Here is an 8,501-nt window from a genome sequence, read left to right on the forward strand (position 1 = left end):
CCCCACCCTAAGACTGATTCCGAGAATGGGACCGAAGCCCAAGCACTTGCATTTCCCTAGGCTCCCTGAGGACCCAGATGCTGGGGAGGGGCTGCTGCATGGAAGTCCAGGCCTGTGGTGCATCTGAGCAGAGCCTAGGTGCCTGCAGGGTGCAGGGTGCAGGGTGCTCACTGTGCCTGTGGAACACCTGTAACTGTGCTGCTCGGTGGCTCCAGGCCCCTGCCTTCTGGCCTTTGCCTATGTGACCACGGGCTCCTGCACCCGCGGATCCCTGCCAGCCACGCCCCAACCACCCTGCCCCCTCACAGGAGCTGGTGGGACTCCATGAAGTGCAGCCCAGCCTTCGCATCCCAGGGCAGGGTCCAAGCAGGCAGGAGTCGGGCTGACTGTGGGTCATGTCCCCTCTGGGAAAACTGCACTGCTGATTCCCACTCCACCTTTGCACAGCGCAGAATGTGGAGATGCACAGAGTGATGCTGGGGACACCCGGGAGAGCAATCCCAGCAGCAATGGAAAGGACAGACAGGAGTGGCCACTGAGGTGCAGGAGAGACTGTCTCTTGTAATCTCACTTGCTTGCTCCACCCAGAGAGCACATTTTATGATTCCCATTCTGCAGATGAGGAAACTGAGGCCGGAAGATGGGGAGGGAGTGGTGCCAGATGGCGACAAGGGGCAGGCTGCAGAGGACTCCCGAGTCTGACAGTGCTCATGGAGGCAGCCGCGGGCTGGCCCTGAGGGCTGTGTGAGACTGAGTGCTGCCTACACACTACCCCATTGATGTTACCTGCACTCCCAGTGAATATCTTTATTATGGTCATTTTATAGGTGATGAAACTGAGGTTCCAAAAGGTTAAGATCATTGCTCAGAGTCACAAGGGTACCGAGTGGTAGAACTGGGCCTAGAATTCAGCCAGCCACACAAACCTCTGTGGCCCCAGGTCTCCACCTCATCTCCCATCATTCCCCCCAGCACCAGCCCAGCAGTTCTCCAAATCCCGGAGATTCTGTCCTGCCTGCATGCTTTGGGGCACACCCTTTGCCCTGTCTGGAATGTCCCCCTCCCCAAACTCCCTTGGGAAATTCTCCAGATATGCTCACAGTACATGGATTTCTCTGTGACTCGTCCTCCTCCTACTGCAACAATACACCCTAACATTCTATTTGCTACTCCAGTAGCAATGATCTCAGTTTACTGTGCATACTTTGTTTTGTCTTTATCTGTATCCCATGCTGGGTTCTTACTTTTCCAGGGAAAGTGACCTTGTCCTACTTATCTTTTTATGCCGAGCAAGCAGAGGCTTACAGAAATGCTTGCTAAAGACTGCTCTGTATTGCCTAACTTGCAGGGCCCTCCACAGCCCTGGTCTAACCACTGTCCCATCATTATTTCTGGGCATTCTGTTGACTCACCCATGCTACTCCTGATTGCTTCGCATGCAGTAACAGCATCACACAGGACAAGTGCAGCAAGGGGCACCCACGGACATGAAAGGCATGGTTAATGCTAACAGCGACCAGGGTCAGGGCAAGATACATGTCCTAAGGACCCAAGAAGTATAGGCTAACACTGCAGTTCTCACATCTGGGTCCAGGGACCCCAGAGGGTCCCCCAGACCCTTTCAGGCAGGGCTTTACAAGATCAAATCTCCTTTCACAATGACACGAAGATATTTTTGCCTTGGTTCTTTTCTTCTTACCCGAGAATACCGTGGAGTTTTCCAGAGGTTACCTGAGTGTGATGCCAAGGTGTGTGGAAGTCAGAAGCAGATGAAAATTCAGCTGTCTAACATGTTATTGGTGTTAATGCGCAATGCTTTTACTACAGTCATCTTTCAATAAGTGAAATTTTATTTTATTTTAAATTTTAATACAGCAAAATTTATACTGTGTGTATAGATAAGAGATAGAATCTCCACATAAACAAACATTCTTTGGGGTCTTAAATAAACTGTAAGAGTGCAAAGGGTGCTGAGACCCAAAGGTTTGAAAGCTGCTGGTATTAAAGAACTAGTCAGTTAATCTTGCTTCATTTGATGCTCCAAAATGGAATGCAGTAAAAACAAACAAACAAACAAACAAACAAAAAAAAAAAAAAAAAAAAACTTTCATGGCATATTAGGTTGGGGACAGGGTCTTTATCTTTAAAGACAACTTTGTTTTGTTTCTTCTGTGATGATGGTGCAGGTACCACAGAACGCAAACTTAGGAAAGCAAGTGTGGAAGATTTTGTAATCCATGTGAAACATCAGGAATTTACATTAACAACTTTTATGCCATGATTTTAAGATCTCTCTTCTTTGTTTTTATACTAGAGGGTCATATCGATGCAGCACAAATAAGGAATTGTGGGTTCAGCTTGAAAACTGCCTGAGATCAAGAACCGGAGTGTATGAGTGTGCTCCAGCTGCTGTGACAAAGACCCCACAGGTTGGGAGGCTGAACCGACAGAAATAGATGCCTCACCATTCCAAAAGCTGCAAGTCAGAAATCAGGATACAGGCAGGGCCACGCTCCCTCTGAAGGCTCTATGGAACAATCTGTTCCAGGCCCCTCTCCTAACTTCCAAGTACTGCCTTGGCTCGTGGCAGCAGAACTCCAAGCTTCACCCTAGCATTCTGTGTGTATGTATGCACATCTTTCCAAATTTCCTCTTCTTAGAAGGACACCAGTCATATCAGATTAGGGCCAATCCTAATGCCCTCATTTTAACTTGATTACTTCTGTAAAGACCCTATCTCACATTCTGAGGTGCTGGGAGATTAGGGCTTCAACATACCTTTTTTTGCAGCGGGGGGAGGGCAGGAGGGGAAACAATTCAACCCATAAGACTGGACAGTGCCACAAATTTGAGAAATTATAAAGGAAAATGGTGTGGGATAAAATTACGGGGCTGAAATCAAGGAAGCAAATAGCATATTTTGGTCCATGGTAATAAGGAACTAGAGAAAGTTTCCAGGGCAAAACCTTACAAGACCTTGTTGTGTTGTGTTTTGTCACCATACACATGAGAATGTTACTCAGGGAACTGGGTTTTATGCTGTGAAGGTCCTTGCTGGGCCTCACGGAGGCGGGGAAGGTTGTGTTGGGCTAAGGGGGTGGAGGGGTTACTTTCTTTAAAACAGCCGTGCTCAGACAATGCAGGTGGGGAGAATGATCTGGACCTACAAGTTTTAGAATCAATTCCAAGACTCTTGCACCAAAAGTCCAAAGGAGGATGGAATGTACAGGGAATGAGAAAAAAGAAAAGTGGAGTTCTCCAGAACTTTAACGTCTTCTACGACTACAGACCTCACTGCCATTTAAAGCTGTTAGCTTGCAGTGATGAGAAATGTTGCTAGGAATCAAGTGAGTTTGGTTAGTAAATTTAGGGATTGAAATCTTGTAAAGAAAGACAAAGTGAGGAAGAAAACACTGCCAGATTTTGCACTGTTGCAACCATGGTAATGACTTGAGCCAGGAACATAGGCGGAATCTGACCAAAGGGAGCCCAGCACCCACCATTCCTCATGGCCTTGATGAGAAAGGCCATGGTCATCAAAAGAGCTGCACTTAAAGGGGGAGTGCCACGCTGTCTATCTAGTCCAGCTTCACATAATGAATTACTACAAATTTTGAAGCTTAAACCAACATGTAGTTATTATCGCACAATTGCCCTGGGTCAGGGGTCCAGGCCTAACTTAACTGGGTCTCTGCTCACAACGCTGCAATTAGAGTGTTGGCTATCTGGGATGTTATCTGGAGGCTTTGAAGGAGAATTTGATTCCAGCCTCACTAAAGTTGCTGGCAGAATTCATTTGTTTGAGGTGGTAGGGCCGTGGTCCCCATTTTGTTGCCAGCTGCCTCCTGGATTGTTCTCAGCTCCTAGAGGCCACTCTCCAGTCCGTGCATGTGCTTCCCCCACACTCTCAAAACTAGCAATAATCTAGTCTTCTGATGCATTGAATCTCTCTGATTTCCCCTTCTGCCCTCAGCAAGGAGAAAGCTCTGCTTCTAAAGGCTCATGTGCATCCTAAACCAGACATAGCAGAGAATGCAAGATAATCTCCCTATTTTAGGGACAACTGATTAGTAACCTAATTACATCTGCAAAGTCCCTTTTGCCATGTGACCTTACAGATTCATGGGTGTGACACAAGGAGGTCATGGTAGCCCTGTGTCTCTGGGGAGGCAATCTTTGGAGACTAGTTTTCATCCACCAGACGATTATTTTCTGGTCTATTCTCAAAACCTCTCGACCCTTCCAAATTGCTTTTAAGCCACAGTTGACTTGTCATCACAGTGGTTCCCTTAGCAATGGCGGGAGCTGGCCACCTCTCTCCCGATACAGACCACACTTGAGTATTTTTCCACAGAATGTGCTTCTTTCCATGGCATATTCCAAGACAGCTCCCTACCTGTTAGGAAAAACCCTTCACCATGGGCCCCCGCTTGCTTCTCCAGCCTCACGCCTCACTACTGCCCTCTCACTACTGCCCTGTTCCTGGCATTCACTCCCGGCCTCCTCCACGTGCATCCTGCTGTTGGCATTGGCGACACCTCCTTCCCCAGTCCTCCACCCTTTAACAGTGACTTGGCCTTTAAGACCAAGCTCAGAAAGCATCTCCTCCAAGGACTGCTGTGGAGTCCCCCAGACTGAGTTCTGTGCTTCCAAGTGGCTCTCAGTCTCATTCAATGCACATGTCCCCACCCCAAACCAAACACACGCAGCCCAAGTGCCATGTGCCTGTCCCAGCAAAGGATCTCCAGACTCTGCAGGTAAAGCCAGCAGCAATGCACAGAAAGTCCTAAGGAGGCGCCTAGCAAGTATCAAGAGCTCAGCCAGCATCACTTTTGTTTCAGCTGTCACTGTCTATGGACCAAAGGACTAGGATAGCATGTGCCAGCCCAGGGGACACTGAAGAGACACCCTGACAAGTCCCTGCCTGGGAACAGACTGGAGCAGAAGACTGAGCCCCAGCTCTGGGAGCCCCACCCTAAGGAGCACAGGCTCCTACAGTCCCTGGGGACATTGTAGACACTGAGTAGAAAGAAGCTGAGTGCTCCCAACCATCTCAGTTTCCCAAGCGGATGGAGGCAGTCACTGAGAACATGTGGCCCATGTCCTTCTGGTCTCTTTCTCAGAGTCTTTAAAAAGACATTGACATTGGTTTGGAATTTTTGTTTTTCTGATTACAGAAGCAGCATGTGTTGACCACCAAGAGAGCACTGATCACTGTTCACTGCAGGCCCTGTGTCCTCTGGCCATGTTTTCAAAGGCTGTCACCATTAACCACATGCCACCTGTCCTCCGGTTGTTTCCATGGCACAAGCTGTGAGTTCTGTCAGCCTGGGCTGGAATCCCAACACATCCACTGATGAGCTGTGTCACTGTAGGCAACTTCCTGAAACTTCCTGTGCTCAGTGTCCTCATTTGGAGAAGAGTGGCCATGACACTGCCCACCTCCTCTCCTCTGACAGCTTGAGGAGTCAATGCAGGCTCTCAGCCTGGTGCCTGACCCTAGGTAGTTCTCTGAGGGAGAGGCTCACTATTCTCCCAGGCTCCAAACCCTTCAGCACCTCGGGGCGGATGGCTGGTGTGTGGGGAGGGCCATTATGACCAGGTTTCTGCTGTCCCTGATTTGGCCAGGTGGAATCATGGCTGTCAAATGACCATGGGGGACTGAAAGCAAGGTACGGGAGTGCCACAGAAGGCAAGACCACAGGCAGTGTCATAGAAAGTGCAGCGTGGTGGGCATGCAGTGTGGCCACACTATGCAGAACCCAGGTGTGTGCGCTAGGACGCCCGGATCTGGGGCTCAGGGAAAAGTTCAGGGCCCAGCCTCCAGCAGTACAATGTGCCCTGGAACAGGGTCACAGGTCCCCAGGGTACTCACTGGTGATTGGGCTGACTGTCAGCCCTGCTGGAGAGAAATCCACCCACCCCTATTGCCAGGATAGGAAATTGATCTGCTTGGGGGCTGCTTTCCTCTCTTTGTGATAGGTGCTGTGACTCACAATGAGATTCTGGGGATAGAAGGACCTGGGGCTTTCCAGGAGGAGAATGGGAGCCATGAGTTTGAGCACAAGCAGGCACGTGGAGCCAGGAGCAGGGCAGCTGGAGGTGCTGGAGGCCAAAACACTCAGGGGACTGACTGCTGTATACAGGGACTGCAGGCTTGGGAGGCAGGCCCTGCTCTGGGCTCCCTGAGGAAGGGGTAGGATCTGAAGGAAGATGGTAGCCTTGAGAGAGTCTGCCCCCCAAATGCCGGGGTCTGTGAGTGGGGAAAAGCTCAGATGGCAGAGTGTAAGTCCAGGCCCAGAACCCGCTGAGCTTCTGGGGCCCATGGCTCAGGGGACCACAGCAGCAGGGGACCAGGGTCTGCCATTCAGGCCCAGGGAAGCACCTGGCAGGCACCTGGGCTTTGGCTTTTGCACAACCCACTGTGGGTGAAGGAGTCGGGGTCTGGATGGTGGCCCCGCTTGCACAGGCAAAGAGAAAGGTGAGACAGAGGGAAAAGGTAACATTCAGCTCTTTCCAAATTATCTTACTCCAGGGAAGAGGACTGAGGACTGGGAAAAGGCAGCCCCAGGGGTCTCACTCTTCTGTGCCCGGCCCCACTCCTGTGTCTGGCAGCCAGAGGGCCCATTCCCAGAGCCCACCTAGGGCCAGACTGCCCAGGGCGTGGCCTTCCCCCTGGCACCCTGCCATGGGAGGGGCCAGGAAAGTGACTGCTCTGTGGCATCTTCATCTTCAGAAAAATGAAGCTGCCACACGGCTCACTAAGAGGAGGTGATCCCAGGCCAGGAACAGGTGGAGGCCAGGAGGCCAGAAAGGCCACAGAGAGTGCTGCAGCCTGCAGGAGAAGCAGCAGGGGGTCCCAGCCGTGTCCCTAGGTTAGCCTTGTCATTCCCAATCAACGTCAATGGGATATAGACTTACGAGGCAGTGACTCGACAGGTTCTCAGATGAGCCTAAAATTATATACAAAACATGCTGGGACCTCCACAGACCCCGGGTGCTATCCATAGAAGGACAGGCCACAGGCCTGAGGATGGCACCCCTGTCAGCCTTCTCTGCTCAGGGGCAGACCTGAGGATGGGACCCCTGTTAGTTCATTCTGCTCAGGTGAAAGGCCCGAGGATGGCACGTCTCTCAATCCACTGTGCTGAGGAAACAGACCTGAAGGCAGGACTTAACTCAGTCCCCACTGCTAAGGGAAAGAGCTAAGGCCACAACTCTCCCAGTCTTCTCTGATCAAAGCCAATGAGGGAGCAGGAGTTTTCTCAGTCCTCTCTGCTCGGGGAACAGACCTTAGGACATGACCTCACTCAGTACTCTCTACTCAGGAGCAATTCATAAAGGGACAACTCTCCACATACATGTCACTCAGCAAACAGGAGAACAGAAACTCTGGGTCCTCTCAGATCAGGGGACAGGCCTGAGGATGGGACCCCTGTTGGGCCATCTTCTAAGGGGATAGATAAGAGAACAGGACCTCTCTCAGTCCCATCAACTCAGGGGACAGGCCTGAGGGTGGGAACCCTCCTCGGCCCATCTTCTAAGAGGATAGATATGAGGACAGGACCTCTCTAGGTCCCCTCAGCCCAGGGGACAAGCCTGAACATGGGATTCCTGTCGGTCCATCTTCTGAGGGGATAAATATGAGGATAGGAACGCTCACAGTCCCCTCAGCTCAGGGGCCAGGCCTGAGGATGGGACCCCTGTTGGTTCATCTTTTAAGGGGATAGATATGAGGACAGGACCTCTCTCTGTCCTCTCTTCTCAAGGGAGAGATCTGAGGATGAGACCTCTTCCGTTCCATCTTCTAAGGGGATAGATATGAGGAGAGGAATCCTCTCAGTCCCCTCAGCTCAGGGGCCAGGCCTGAGGATGGGACCCCTGTCGGTCCATCTTCTAAGGGGATAGATATGAGGATAGGACGTCACTGAGTCCTCTCTGCTATAGGCAGAGACCTGAGGACGGGACCACTGTCGGTCCATCTCCTGAGGGGACAGATATGAGGACAGGACCTCTTTAGTGTCCCTCAGCTCAGGGGACAGGCCTGAGGATGGGACCCCTGATGGTCCATCTTCCAAGGTGATAGATATAAAGACAGGACCTCTCGATCCCCTCAGCTCAGGTAACAGGCCTGAGGGTGTGACCACTATCTCTCCATCTTGTAAGCGATTAGATATGAGGACAGGACCTCTCTTGGTCCCCCAGCTCAGGGTACGGGCCTGAGGATGGGACCCCTGTCGGTTCATATTCTAAGGGGATAGATATGAGGACAGAACTCTCTCAGTCCCCTCAGCTCAGGGGACAGGTCTGTGGATGGGATCCCTGTCGGTTCATATTCTAAGGGGATAGGTATGAGGACAGGAACTCTCTCAATCCTCTCTGCTCCATACACAGACCTGAATTTGGGACCCCAGTCAGTCCAACTTCTGAGGGGATAGATATGAGGACAGGAACTCTGTCAGGCCCTCAGCTCAGGGGACAGGTGTGAGGATGGGACCCCT

The sequence above is a fragment of the Rhinopithecus bieti genome, unplaced genomic scaffold, assembly GCF_001698545.2.
Source record: "Rhinopithecus bieti isolate Rb0 unplaced genomic scaffold, ASM169854v2 scaffold_24220, whole genome shotgun sequence".
NCBI classification, from domain to species: domain Eukaryota; kingdom Metazoa; phylum Chordata; class Mammalia; order Primates; family Cercopithecidae; genus Rhinopithecus; species Rhinopithecus bieti.